General features: G+C 28.7%; 1 pseudogene across 1 annotated transcript; it reads left to right on the top strand.

The window, feature by feature from the left end:
• Positions 1 to 14,918: 14,918 nt before the first annotated feature.
• LOC150029110 (amino acid transporter AVT1A-like) lies at positions 14,919 to 16,356 on the top strand (annotated as a pseudogene). Its single transcript, XR_016518296.1, has 4 exons — positions 14,919 to 14,979; positions 15,703 to 15,726; positions 15,794 to 15,974; positions 16,061 to 16,356. The product of XR_016518296.1 is annotated as an amino acid transporter AVT1A-like (transcript).

Below are 16,356 nucleotides of genomic sequence, written 5' to 3'. Positions count from 1 at the left end.
GATCCCGAAGTCTGAGAACCCTCAATCCCTTGAAGAATACAGACCTATATCACTCGTCGGTTGTCTTTATAAGATTTTGACAAAGGTTCTGTCTAATAGGATTAAAAAAGTAATTGAGAAGGTTATTGATGGTTCACAGTCAGCTTTTTTGTCCAATAGAGGTTTGTTAGATAGTGTTCTTGTTGTGGATGACTTGAAAAGGAGAAAGAAGAAGGGGGTGATTGTGAAACTTGATTTTGAGAAGGCATACGATTCGGTAAGTTGGGAGTTCTTATTTTATATGATGAGAAGACTAGGGTTTTGTGGAAAGTGGGTGCAGTGGATTAGAGCTTGCCTTGAATCGGCTACAGTCTCGGTTTTGGTAAATGGTAGCCCGACAAAAGAATTCAAACCAACTAGAGGTCTTAGACAGGGGGATCCTATGGCACCGTTTTTGTTTCTGATTGTCGCATAAGGTTTATCTGGGCTTGTAAAACAAGCGACAAGAAAAAAACTGTTATCAGGAATCAAAATAGGGGTTAAAAATGTGGAGGTGGATCTACTCCAATTTGCAGACGATACCCGCTTCTTATGTGAATCAAACGTGCAAAATATTAGGTGTATTAAGGCTATTTTAAGATGTTTTGAATTAAGTTCGGGCCTCAGGGTAAACTTCTTTAAGAGTAAGTTGGGCGCAATTGGAGTAGACAATTATGAGGTGAAATTATACTCTGAAATACTCAATTGTAGTATAATGGAGATACCTTTCTCATACTTAGGTTTAACTATAGGAGGTAACCCATCTAGCTGTTCCTTTTGGGAGCCTGTGGTATCAAAGATAAGGAAGAAACTTTTTGTATGGAAGGGGAGGAATCTGTCTTTCGCGGGAAGAGTGTGCCTTATAAAATCAGTTATCAACGCTATACCACTATTCTACCTATCCTTTTTTAAAGCACCAATTGGAGTGTGCAAAGAGATTACAAAATTACAGAGGAAGTTTTTGTGGGGGTGGGGTACAGAAGGGAGGAAAATTGCTTGGACTAGTTGGGATAATATTTGTAAAGAGAAAGAGGTGGGAGGTCTTGGTATTAGGCGTATTGAGCATTTCAATAAGGCACTTTTGGCCAAATGGCTATGGAGACTGGGTTCAACAGAATATGGTCTTTGGAAGGAGGTATTGGAATCAAAGTATTGTTTGAGGTGGTTGTCAAATTCATATGCACCGAAACAAAATAGATTTACATCTAGATGGTGGTTAGATTTATTCAAAGCTAGTATTTCAGACCAAGGAGTTAATTGGTTCAATCAGAATATGGTCTGGAAAGTTGGGTCAGGGACGAAGATCAAATTCTGGGAAGACGAATGGCTAACCAATGGTCAACTCAGAGTAAAATATGAAAGAATATACAATAACTCGAGCTTAAAGACAAGACTATAGATAATTTTGGTAGTTGGAATGCAGTTGGGTGGGAGTGGAATTTCAGTTGAAGAAGAGACTGGTTTGAATGGGAAAAATCTATGGTAGAGGAGTTCATGTCAATAATATCATAGGTGTTACTACAACCTGACAAAGAGGACTCAAGGATATGGATTGATCCTCCATCTTATACTTTTTCAGTAAAATCCGCTTATAATAAGTTAACTTACCACGAGTGTGAGGGGGTTTCCGTGTTTGGTTCGCTTTGGAATTTAAAGGTTATGCCATCGACCACGTTTTTTGTGTGGAGGGCTTTCTCGAATAGGTTAGCAACAAAACAGAATCTGCACAAAAAGGGAGTGTTTTTAGGAGATACTTTATGTGCTTTATGTGGAACCGAAGAGGAGACTACAACACACATCCTTCTTTCTTGTAGGGAATCAAGTAAAGTTTGGAACATGTGTTTTAGATGGTTGGGAATTAGTTCTGTGAATCACAAAGAATTGATTTTTCATTTTGAACAATTCTATTGTATGTGCTCTAACAAAGAGGGCAATAGATTATGGAAAAGCCTTTGGGTCTCCATAGTATGGAGCATTTGGAAGCATAGAAACAGGGTTATCTTTAAACAAGAAAAGGTAGACGCATTGGAGATTTTCACTATGGCGCAAGTCCAATCTTGGGTTTGGTTGAAACACAAAGTAAAGAAAGTTATCTTTTCCTTCTCTGATTGGATATTATCACCATTAACCTGTGTCAACATGGTAAGTAGGTAAGGGTTTAAAAGTGTTTTTATTTTTTCATATGTTGATGTATGTATTTTACAGGAGCTATCTTAACCATATTCATATTATGAATGACTGGTTTGGGTGTGGTAGTAAATATGCTATATTTCTTTCAAGAGCATGTTTTTGGACTTTGTTTTGCTTGTTTAAGCCTGTTTGAGAGGTGGGAAAGGTGGTGTTGATGTGCAGGTATAGCTGAAGGGGAGCAAATTATTAATTTAAAAAGAAGATGGAAGTGTGAAAATATGGTGGTTTGAAGATGTTGTTGTTTCACGAAGGTGGAGATTTTAACATGCTTTATATCACTCTGGAGCTAGATAAAACCAAGAATATCTTTGGTGGTTTTGCTGCTACCAATGGTGATGTTCAAACAGGTGGTATGATTGGTCTTGGTTTTACTGGTGTTTGCTGATGGAGTTGGCTGCTGCACAAAGCATGATTTGTTAGAGTTTGTAGTAAATTACTTTTGGCTTTAGAATGCAAGTGGTTTTGTTGCTACCGATGGTGATGCTCAAATAGGTGGTATGCTTGGTCTGGGTTTTATTGGAGTTTGCTGCTGCACAAAGCATGATTTGTTAGAGTTTGTAGTAAATTTCTTTTTGGCTTTAGTATGCAAGTTATAACAGCTGGAGTGTAAAGATTTTTGGGATATTGTATTAGAGTTTACCTATTTTGTTGTCATGACTAGATTGTGTTTAGAAGCATAAGACCTTGTAAGGGGTTTTAAACATGTTTTTTACTTGATGCAGTAAGGGGTATGTTTTGTACAGACATCTTAGCCCAGCTTGAATAGGTTTGTATAAGGGTTGGGACACCCCTAAAGAGTCCCATTTATTTTATTTCTTTAATTCTTTGCCGGAAAAAAAAAACGTCTCTTTTACAAAAGGCAAATACACTACAAGAAAAACATGAAATAGAAATCAATTTTAGAAAAAAAATTAGTTTCTATTATTGTTAAATAGTTTCTAAATTGGTATCTAATTAGCAACCAAGGTTTTAACTACCAATTATTTAGTTACTAAATTTGGTAGCAAAAATCTTGGTTGCTAATTAGATACCAATTTAGAAATCATTTAACAATAATAAAAACTAATTTAAAAACCAAAAATTTTCTAGTCTCCAAAATGGTCTATAATTTAGTTACTATAACAACTAATTATTTTTTGTCACTAAAAATTAGTTTCTATTTTATGATTTTCTTGATATTTGCAATTTATAAGTTTCACGTTTTGTTATAGTTTCTAGAACTAGATGATCATTTTTTGTAAAAAAAAAAAGAAGTAAAAAAGTTAGACTAAAATTCTACTACTCATCATGCAAAATTGCAAATACGGTAAGTTTTTGTGTTGACAAATATTAGTCAGAAATGTGGAAGTAAAAGTTAAACTTGTATTAGACTTGATTTTGATGCATGTAATATGAATATAAAAAAATTTAATACATCTTAGTGATTTTTTATTGGTTACTCGTTAATCATTTTTTTTTAAAAGGGTTAAAGTATTTTTATATTTTTTTTTATATAAAATTTTTTATGTTAGACATTACTATGTAAAATCTCAGACTAACACTTCAAGTAACAACAATCATCAACAATGAAAAAAGTATGTAGACTATACTTATTTATAAAGAAATATAAGAACAGACTAGATGAAAGCTTATTATACCAATGAAATAATTATCTATGAATAAATCATAAATTAGCAACTTATCATCACACGCATTATCTTCACGAAAGATATGAGTAATCCGAAACCTAATTTTCCCATAGTAATTAAGATAAGTATTTCATTGATTACGAAACATCTACAAAATATTAGTCTTAGCAGTAAACGCAGCACAAACCAAACTTTAATTTACTTTCTTTAATTTTGTTCATTTTTACCAATAAAAAATTCAAAAAATACATTCTAGCGTCAAAATTAAAAAAAAATATTGACATCTATGGACACTACGTCTCTAACCACTTAAATCATCTCAATCTTAATTGCCTCCACAACTTGAGTTTCTTATTTATGTTTAAGTTCACTTATCTAAAATTGTGACATTTTAAAAGTATAAATCTGAATAAATAGTATAGTTAAAGTCAAATAAAATGAAGAGAAAAATCAAATATTTATTGAAGTGTCACCTTTGACACCTCAACTTATTACAATTTAGTAAATTCTTCAGGATGTGATGAATAACTTACTACATTTCTTTCTGATATTAGGATCTTATATTCAAATGTTAAGTGATACTTAGAAAAAATAAATAAGAAGCAGTGTAATAATTAACATTTAAAAAAAATAAGAAAAATATTAAGTATATCAATCGTATGTCTTAAATGATTCAGACATTTGCTTTCCCAAAATATAATTAACATTCAATGGATTTAAGCTAACAGAAGAAAAAATAGGAAACTGTGCTTCTCTTAAATTTAGAGCAGGAATAATATTTGTTCTAACAGTATTTGTTTTTGCTGTGAAAGAAGCTTGTTAATTATATGCTAAATTTACTTTTCGCAATGTTCCACGTTTGATTAACTTAGAAGATTCTCAATGTAAGTTTATTTACCTTCTAATATTTAATTTTAATGGTATTTTAATATTTTAATCTTATTACTAGCTATACAATATTGATTTCTTATTGAACTTTGTCCATAAATTTTTATTTCATAGTTTTTATAAACTTTTTCTCCTATAGTAATAGTAATAAATACTACACATGAAATTTGATAAAATTTAATTTTTATCCTCATATCACATAATAATCTAGTTAATTTTGAGTCATGAAATGATACATATGTACTATTTTCTGCAAGTAAGTGTATTAATATATTTTTCCAATGCATTCAAGAACAAAATGATAGATTTAGCTTTTCCTAATGTATGTCATTCACTTCCTATTAAGTCAACAAAAAATAAAACAATCTTAATAAGTAGCATAGATGTTGTACCACATAAAATAATATTGATTGCATGAATAATAATAGTTCTTTAACATATGGTATCTTAAGTATGAATTACATTAATAAACACTTAAAAATTATTTCAATTTTTTCAAAGCATTTGCATACCAAGATATAAAAAAATGAAAAAATGGGTGGTCCGATATTTAATGTTAATGAGTTTTATTTTCCACTCACTCTGATACCATATTACAAAGTGGACTTTAAGCCTAACTCAACCCCATAAAACCGGCTCATACAGTTGAGGTTTCCACCCACTTATATACAATGAAAAGCTCTAATCTCTAGTCGATGTGGGATCTCCAACACTCTCTCCCTTCGCCTTTGCCTTCGCTACGTGGCATATTCTCTTCTATCGCTTCCATCTTTCTTTTCTATTTATTTCTTCATTTTATTTTATTATTTCAGCTCCATCTTCATCGTATTGCGTGTTCAAAGCTCCAACTCATTCTTTGTACGTATTTTGTCCGACGAAGGATCGATTTTAACTGTTGAAAGGTAAATTTAAATGAAAGTCTCAGTTTTGATCTGGATTTGAATGAGTTGTTTATCATTGTTGTTGCGGTTTTGTTGCGATTTATATTTTACTCTGGTTTGAAAATTTATAGTTGAATGAGCTGTTGGTTTAGTTTGGAAATTTCTGTTTATGCTTACTGGGTAATTCACATGGTGCTTTGATTTGGTTTGAGAAATTTTGTGGACATTGAATATGTTAGTTTTGTGAGGGAGAGAATTTTTTGATTTTCTCATAAAGAATGTATTCAAGTAATGATAAATTTATTGAATCAAATATGAACAAAATAGAAGAAGAAGAAGAAAAAAAAAAAACCTAATAAACTCTGGTTAAAATTGCTATGGTGAAGAAGTTAAGTCGATGATATCATCTAATTAATCTTTGCTAAATTAATTCACAATAAATGGATTTCTAAATATATAATCATGTAAAAATATGTTTAAATAAAATTTATTATATAAATAATTTTTATTTCTTTAAATGAAAATACATTATTATATAATAATTATAGATTTTTCAAAATACTTAAATTCTCATTACAAATTTAGTACTGGATCTAGTTCTTTTTATTTTAACAAATTATTTTGTTTAAAAGAAATTAAAATCTGGTGGTTGTATAAAATAAACAGGCGTGGCAGATAGCCAAAATGATGGGCCAGTTGAATAGGCCCAGTTTTTAAAACTGCATATACAATAACGCAACTTCTTCCTGCACCTCTACAAATTTCTTCCTACACCCCATAATTTTCGGAGAAGACTTTTTTGCCCCTTTAAAAAATGAAATCTGGATTATTCTTTCCGAAATATTTCTCGACATGTTTTATAATTCAATCCGAAAGTAAAAAAAAATCTGTGTTCCTGATTTTTTGTCTTCCAGATTTTTATTCTGAAAATATCATTTACTTACGCAACCATTATTCTGGAAACATAAAAAAATATAAAGGGTAATTTCGGTATTTTTGAAGAATTCAGGGAGCAGGAAGAAAAATGTAGAGGTGCAAGAAGAAACACCCATATAATAAGCGCAGATAGAAAAAAACTGGGCAGCATAATAGACACAGGCTTTTCAAAACATGGTGAAGATATATGATGCAAATTAATAAAGTACTGGGGTTGGGAATATGAAAGAGAGGGGGCCTAAAAAGTATTTGTACTATCTTGTAATAATTATAGATTTTTCAAAATAATTACATTCTCATTAAAAATTTAATACTGGATCTAGTTTTAACAAATTACTTTGTTTGAAATATTTATTACACAAATACATACATACATACATACATATATATATATATATATAAATAGAAATTAAAAGCTGATAGGTGTATAAAATAAAAGGGGTGGCAGATACCAAACGTAATGGACAGTTGAATGAGCGCAGGATTTAAAACTAAGTGCATTTATAATAAGCTTGGTGCAGATAGAAAAATGTTGGGCAGCAGAACGGGCCCATGTTTTTTAAAATATTTATTCAAATTTATAAATAAATATAAATCCTAAATTATTTAATGTCCTACTTAAATCAAATTTTAAAATAAATAAAATTCCTAAGTTATTCAAATTTTTTAAAAAATACAATTCCTAAATTATTTAGTGTTCTACTTATATAAAGTATAAGTAATAAATAAAATTCTTAAATTATTCAAAATCTTAAATAAATACAAATTTTGTCTTAAATAAAAATATGAAATAAATAAAATTTCTAAAATTTCTAAATAAACACAAATTTTAAATTAATTAATGTTCTACTTAAATAAAAATATGAAATAAATAACATTTTTAAATTTTTTAAAATTTTAAATAAATATAAATTCTAAATTCTTTAATGGTCTTACTCAAACAAAAATCTAAAATAAATAAATTCTTAAATTATTCAAAATCTTAAATAAATACAAATCCTAAATTATTAATGTCTAACTTAAATAAAAATATGAAATAAATAAAAATTCTAAATTATTCAAACTTCTAAATAAATACAAATCTTAAATTATTTAATGTTTTTCATAAATAAATTTTTTAAATGATTCAAAACTTTAAATAAATATAAATCCTAAAGTATTTAATGTCTTACACTCTCACTCTTCTCTCCAATGGCCTCAAAGTTACAAGTAAAAACTTCTCCTTTGCCGCCTACTACTTTTTTGTTTAAATATTTTGGTATTACTTTTTCTTTTGTTTTTGTTGCCTTCAATTATGGTATGTGTATTGTCCCGTACTTGCTAGGTGTATGACCGACCATACATCCCCCTAGGAAGAGCATGAGCTTGACCATACATTCAGGCTGAGCCTAATGGACCTCATCTTTAGGCCCTGCAACAGTAGTAGTGGTAGAGTCAGCACTATGTAACATAGCTCTCTCTCACCTACCACAAATGTCCGCTTAATATCCCCAATTACATCTCATAAATGCGATAATTACCTGCACGACATTCCTGGTTATATCACATAAATGCTCTAATTTATTTGCCTAATATCCCTTATTATATTAGATAAATGCTCCGATTATATTACATGATATTCAAATTTTATGTAAAGTTACCATAATATGACACATTGATATCTAGAGGAACCAGAGTAAAGAATCCAAACCCATGAAGGCTTATAAATAGACAACCACCACAGGGAGTATCTCAACTTTCATCTTTGCAATATATTTTACTATTTACACAATATTTTATGCTCTCACTGACTTGAGCGTCGGAATGTAATTGCAAGTGGAGCCCCCCTCTCGTCCCCAGAAGTTGGACTACCACAGCCTGGAAGAGAAGCTGGACTATCACAGCCTGGAAGGAAAGTGTCAGCGCTTCATCCAGTTGCCAACCGAACACCAGGAGCAAATCCGAGAAGAGCTCATCCATACTATGACTGACTTCGAGCAGGCGAGAACAATATACAATATTGTTGCTAATAAGAGTCTTTTCGAAATTTTAATTTGTTATTTATGTGTATGGAATCGAAGTTATTTTATCAACGGTAAAATAAAATATGTATAGCATACATACAAATAAAGATTAAGGTGATTCATGGTAGAACTTGAACCTGTAACCAGTACCATCAACTCATTAGATTACGCCACTTACCCTAACATAAAATTAATCATACATAAACAACTTCCAACTACTTTCATCAAATTATCTTGGTATAGTCTCTCTTAATTTACATTTAAAAAAATGTTTGGGTTAATTGCATATCATTTTCACAAGGCTATGCTTATATTTGTTGGACTAACACCATAATACCTTAAGCCTCTTATGTGCTAAGTCATACTTTAACATAATTGTAATAATGTTTGCCACAAAATGCATTTGGTTCAAAGGTTGCAATATGAGATCTTTTTGGTCTCTTGGCACTACTTCATTAGTTTCAGTGAAGAGAACATTTTTCAAACCCATTCACTAAATATCCTTTTTGCCTCAAACTAGTGTTTCGTGAATTGGATAATTGGAGATGGATTGATCAATACAATAATAATTATAGTTTGATTTTTCGTAACTATACACAAATATACTTTGTTGATGCACCCATTAGCTAGAAGTCTTGAGGGGTTGTTACCAGATAGATCCTCAATACTACATTTACGAGACCTAGTTCTTAAATATGTCATTATTTTATTTTGACTACTTAGCATATTTTTTACTCCAAATTTCAAGAAGAAATACAACTGCATGTTTTTTTCATATTGGATAATCAATATTTACCCCTTGCTGTGTTTGGATTGAGGAGGAGATTTGTGGGGAGGGAAGGAAGTGAATTTGTGAGGATTAGAGAAGATGTGTGAAGATATGTGAGGTTGTTTGGATTGAGGGATGATAGAGTGGATTTGTGAGGATAGTTTATTGTAAGTTTACAAATTTATCCTTGTTATTAAAAAATATTTGAATAATGAATTATTATTTTTTGTGTATAGGTTTGAATTAATTAATTTTTTCTAATATAATATTTATAATTACCTATATTTTTTAATAAAAAAATTAAAAATATAATAGAAAATATTTTTGTGTTAAATTGAAATAAAATTTTATGAAAATAATATTTATTATTGTATTCATTTATTATTTTATATAACTATATATAATTTGTTAATATTATAATTTTTTTATTTTCATTATTTATAATTGTATGTTGTTATTAATAATATAATTAAATATTTTTGAAATTATAAATAAATTTATGTAATATTTAATTTTGTATATTGTAATAAAATGCATACAAAAGGGTATTTTGCTCAAATACAACAATCCTACATAAATCTCCACAAATCTCTTCATTCTATGAAGAATGAAAAAAAACCTTCCACCCTCTCCCCCATCCACTCTCCCACTCTCAAAACCATAAAAACAAACAAAAAAAAACCCACTCCTTATTTGGTTTGAGAAATTGTCTGGAGATTGAATATGTTAGTTTCTTGAGAGAGAATTTTTTTATTTTCTCATAAAGAACTATGTATTCTATGTATTCAAGTAATGTTAAATTTATTGAATCAAATATGAACAAAATAGAAGAAGAAGAAAACCAAAAACCTAATAATCTATGGTTGAAATTGTTATGGTGGAGAGGTTAAGTCGATGGTATCATCTAATTAATCTTTGGTAAATTAGTTCACAATAAATGGATTTCTAAATATAAAATCACGTAAAAAAATATTTAAATAAAATTTGTTATATAAATAAAAGTCTAAAATAAATAAAATTACTAAAATTATAAATCTGAAATAAATTAAATTTATAAGTTTTTCAAAATTCTAAATAAATATAAATTCTAAATTATTTAATGTCCTACTTAAATAAAAGTCTAAAATAAATAAAATTCCTAAATTATCTTAAATAAATACAAATCCTAAAATATTTAATGTCTTACTTAAATAAAAATATGAAATAAATAAAATTTATTAATTATTAATTTTTAAATAAATGCAAATCCTAAATTATTTAATGTTCTCCTTTTAGTCTGAAATAAATACAATTCTTAAATAATTAAAAACTCTAAATAAATACAAACTCTAAATTATTTAATTATCTATTTAAATAAAAAAATTAAAATTATTCAATTAAATAAACACAAATCCAAGGTTATTTGTTATATATTTGCAGCAACAAATGGTTAGTAACGGCTGAAAACTTGTTTCCTCACTCATCGTTTAGTTTGGGATAGAGTTGGAGCAATGGTTAGTAACGGCTGAAAACTTGTTTCCTCACTCATCGTTTAGTTTGGGATAGAGTTGGAGCAATGGTTAGTAACGGCAACAAGAAGGAGAAAGACCTTGAGCTTTTCTTTGAAGATGATATAAACGAAGATGCACAGTTTATTGAAAGTGGGAAGTTAGAGAGTGAGAGTGGTAGCAGTGATGAGGAGGAAGAAATTCATACAACCCACTCTCACTCTTTCACTTCTCTCCAATGGCCTCAAAGTTACAAGTAAATACTTCTTCTTTGTCTACTACTTTTTGTTTAAATCCTTTGCTATTATTACTTTTTGTTTTGTTTTTGTTGCCTTCAGTTATGGTATGCAATATTGTTTTTTTTAGGATTTTTTGAAATTTTAATTTGTTTATCAAAGTTTTTTTTTATCAAACAGTAAAATCTGTATAACATATATACAAATAAAGATTAGGGTGATTAAACATAGAAGTTGAACCTATAACTAGTACCATCAACTAATTAGATTACACACTTATCCTAACATAAAATTAATCATACCTAAACAATTTTGTATTACTTTCTTCAAATTATCTTAATATAGTCTCTCATAATTTACTCTTCAAAAAATGTTTGGGTTAATTGGAGATATTTTCACAAGGCTATGCTTACATTTGTTGAACTAACACCATAAGACCTTAAATCTGACATACTTTAACATAATTGTAATAGTATTTACTCTGAAGAATGTTCAGGTTGGATCTTTCATAAATAACACTCACAGTCATGATAATTTATTTGTTAATTGCACTTTCCATTATACATCTGCACTAAATCAGAACTAAGAATTTATTTGTTAATTGCACTTTCCATTATACATCTGCACTAAATCAGAACTAAGAAGCTTAGTTTTATCAAAATTCATAGTCTAATATCAACATAATTTTTGTTTGAGTAATGATATTGACAACTCACAATTTTTATACAATTACATTACTCTTAATACTATTATTTTAATATTTTTTTTCATATAATTTAATTACAAATTTATCTTTCCCATCAATAAAAAAATTATATAAAATTCTTCAAACTATCATTTTCCTTCTTGCTTACACCACTCTCAATATTTTCTATATACTTATATAGGATGCCAAATACATGCATAAGCTTATAGGATGCCCACCACCAATAGTGCCTCTAAGGCCTAATAGCAATTTATATATTGTACCATTGGATTCTGCTGAGGAATCCATTATGTTAGGAAATGTATTACCCTTACCCTCTTTTACCTGTAACCCACCTCCCTTTGAATAACTTATAGTGCTTGCTTTGATTCTCTTCTCATCAAATGACCCATGGTTAGGGATCACAAGAGGAGACAACAAATGTGGCTTTCATTATATCATTTATATTTTTAAAATAAAAATTCTTCCGTATAAATTTGTTATCATATTCTCATCCACATTAGGGAAATGGATATACCTATATCTTTGTAACCATCTTTTATTTTTTTAAATATTAATTAAATACTTTTATATAAAAAAATAAAAATCATAACTAAGGAAATCAAATGTTCAATGTAAAAAAGATGCAGATTTCCTTTTTTTTAATATCAAATATAAAAAATAAAATTATAATTATATAAATATCAAATAAAAATATTAAATTAATAATTAGATAAAGATCAACTAATTATAAAAAAAAAGTAAAACTGATGCAATGTATGATATAAAAATAAGTTACCAAACTAAAATCATTTTTGTTTACATATTACAACTCTTAAACAACTACATTAGTATTTAAGTGAGAGTATTCAATAAGTTCCACAAACATTATGCATCACAGGACAATCTTAAGTTTTTAAGTGACTTTATCTTTGTCTCTAACCTTAAGTATTATTAAGAAGAGAAGATTAATTGACATTTTTCTTGTTCAAACCTCATAGTCATAACGTGAACGATACTAAAGAGTTTCAATGTATTATAAATATTACCATTTTCGTCCATTATACTATAACAACAATTTTACGTTTAATAATTGTTATAACTTAGTTGAATGTCCAAATTCAACTTAACAAGAGCTAATTCAATAAATACCTTTTTTTCTAAATAAGTATTACATAGAGAAAATTCACGATACAATTTAAATTTCACACATTTAAAATTAAATTTTAATTCAATAGATTCAACTTAAATTATTTTTTCTTATCTGAAGGAAATGTGGTACCAGCAAAACTATTAATTTCCATTTTTTAGAGATCCTAATTATATTACTAAAACTCCAAAAGTTTTAATCTGAGATCAAAAATATGTTCAGACTATCTTAATATATTGATTGCTACTTTCATAGGGATTTAATAATTTAATATGTTTAAAGTACAAATAACCTCATAATTTAAATTTCTAAAGAAGGGATAGAAAGAATATTGAAAAAAAAAGGATAAAAAGGTGAAATTTAAAATAAAATAAAATATCAACTCTTATAACTTATTTATAGACTTTATTTTTATAAATTTTATACTTCTAAAGAAAATGCATACTTACATTAATTGTCAGATATGATTAATGAATTGACTGTCAAATATATTCTTATATTTTTAATACTTACATTCAGTGGGCATGTTGCTTCTATTTTTAATATATTCTTATATAACATTAAAAAAACTATAAATTTGTTTCTATGGTTGGATGAGTGAAAGAGTGATTTAAGCTTTTTTTCCTCAATCAATGTAAATTTAGTATACTTTACTTTAATTAATTTTTTCTAAAAAATAATTTATAACTAAACCATCACTCTTACATTATTTTTATAAATATTTAAATATTATTATTTTTACTTCTAAATATATAAAATTGTCTCCCTTATACAAATTTATTACACTTTTTTTTTAAATTTTCTATAAAAATATAATAATTTGTATTAGATAATCATTTTTACATGGAAAATCAATATTAGAATGAGTAATTGAAGGAAGCTTTTAAAAATAAAAATATTTGTGATGATTATTCTAATTAAAAATATATTTTAAAATCTTTTAAAATATTATATCATTAGGTTAATTTTCTTAAAGAATATGTCACATCAATTGGGTTAACATAAAAGGAGAAAATATATTGCTCATAACTACGTTTTACAATTATAACTCTAACTGTTTAATTAAAAACCTGTCTAAGTAACAACAAAATAGATCATTTAAATTTTGATAAATTAGTAAAAAAAAAAAGAAAAAGAGTGAAATGTGTGATTCAAATCATATTATTAAATAAATTTTAAAATTATTTCATTTTAAATATTTAAAATACTAAAATTGTGATAGTTGTAAAAACTATTTTATATTACACATTGGAGAACTTAACATGCATCACTATACATCCTTTCTATAGCATTAGTAGTAACTTTATGTTTATCAGAATAATAGGTATCAGATTTCACTTTGATAAGGAGAATTGTAAAGCATACTTTTATATAAAAAAAAAAAAAACTTACGTAAAGATTTACTATGCGCAGTCTTGTTATTAAAAAGTAGACTTTAAGCTCCATAAAACCAACTCATGGAGTGAGGTTTGCACCCACTTATATACAATGAAATACTCTAATATCTAGTCGATGTGGGATCTCCAACACCCCCCCTCACGCCGAGCATGACAGCTTGTGTCTGGGATAACATATTATGGGTGGTCCGTGGTCCGATAAAGGCCCGATAGCGGGCGACCTGATAAACCTAACAAACATTCGCTAGGATAGACTTTAATTGACTCTGATACCATATTACAAAGTGGACTTTAAGCCTAACTCAACCCCATAAAATCGACTCATGGGGTGAGGTTTGCACCCACTTATATACAATGAAATACTCTAATCTCTAGTCGATGTGGGATCTCTAACACTTGTCATGATAATAATGTTGATTAGTCTCTTATTAATTTCCTTGTTTTCTTCTTATGACAGAGAGACTACAAATTCTTACACACTTCCAGCAACTCCAAATTTTGATTCAATTCTACGAGTACCAAGTATTATATTTTCCAGTTTTGAAAATCGTTCAAAACATAGCATACAAATAGATGGAAAAACTCCTTTCCTCTCTAGTCCTGAAGTCCCTACACAATCAACATCACTGAAGGAAAATGCAGCGCAAGAGCATTTAGTAGGCGAATTGCCCATTAGTCGTGGGTGCAGCTTAATTCAAACAATTTTCAATGGTATGTTATTTCATAGCAAACACTTGCACCTAACTGAACTATCCACAGTTTTTATTGCAATCTGGTCATTTTCTGAGGTGATAACGTATTTTACATTTGGCAAATGGCAACAACTAATGTGATGGCTGGAGTTGGCATTCTCTCAACACCTTATACATTGAAAGAAGCTGGTTGGATGAGCATGGTGTTGATGATTCTTTTTGCTATCATTTGTTGCTATACAACTACCCTTATGAGATATTGCTTTGAAAGCAGAGAAGGAATCAATAGCTACCCAGATATAGGAGAAGCTGCATTTGGAAAATATGGTCGTATTTTCGTATCAGTGAGTTATCTACATATTTATTTAAATTATTTGAAAATCCTTGTGCAGTGCTTGTTACTCCATAGATAAATCTTTTCTGGGATTTATTTCTGTTTCTTATTAATTGTGAGGCTTAAATTCCTCCATTCTAAATTGGATTTCTTTGAACCTCAAAGTCAATCTATTTGATTCCGACTAGATGATTGTTTTTATTCAGTTTTGTACCATGGTTTTATCTAGTTTTGGTCATTTTTCTTTTTTATCTCTTAAAGTTTAATTTAGGATCCTAAGAAATGCTTCTCAAGATTATTCACTGTTTATCTTTATCTGTTGTATAATACAAACTCATGTCACAGAATGCTGAGATGTAACTTTTTCACTTAAATACTAACCAATATATACTTATGGAATTATTGCAGATCATCCTGTATACAGAATTATATGTAAGTTTTGCAACCATTTCTTATGTTTGTTTTAATGTATTTATAACACATCTTTTTGTGAGTGTAGTCATGTTGTGTAGAATTCATCACCTTGGAAGGAGACAACCTCACCATACTATTTCCAGGAACATCATTAGATTTGGGTAGTTTCCAATTAGATTCAGTGCACTTGTTTGGAATTTTTGCTGCACTTACTTTTTTCCCAATTGTTTTGTTGAAGGATTTTCGTATAATCTCTGCATTGTCAGGTACTCCAAAGTGTAAAGGACATTTCCTTTGTTTTCAATTTTACAAATTAACATTTCCTTAACGAAATTTTTGTTATGATTTGCAGCTGGAAGGGTTTTTGCAACATTATTGATTGTTGTCTGTGTGTTTTGTGTTGGGATAATGGATGGTGTTGGATTCCATCATAACACTAAATTGGTAAAATGGAGTGGCATTCCATTAGCTATTGGCATCCACGGGTTTTGCTTTGCAGGCCATTCAGTTTTTCCAAATATCTACCAATCTATGGCTGACAAAACACAATTTACTAAAGCATTAATAGTATGGTATGCTATCTCCTTTATTTTGTCTGTAACAGGAAAAATATTTTTGATTAATTATTTTTTAATATCAAATTCTTAA

This window comes from Phaseolus vulgaris, chromosome 2, assembly GCF_051622355.1.
Source record: "Phaseolus vulgaris cultivar YP4 chromosome 2, ASM5162235v1, whole genome shotgun sequence".
NCBI lineage: Eukaryota > Viridiplantae > Streptophyta > Magnoliopsida > Fabales > Fabaceae > Phaseolus > Phaseolus vulgaris.
This window is presented reverse-complemented; position numbering and strand designations above follow the sequence as displayed.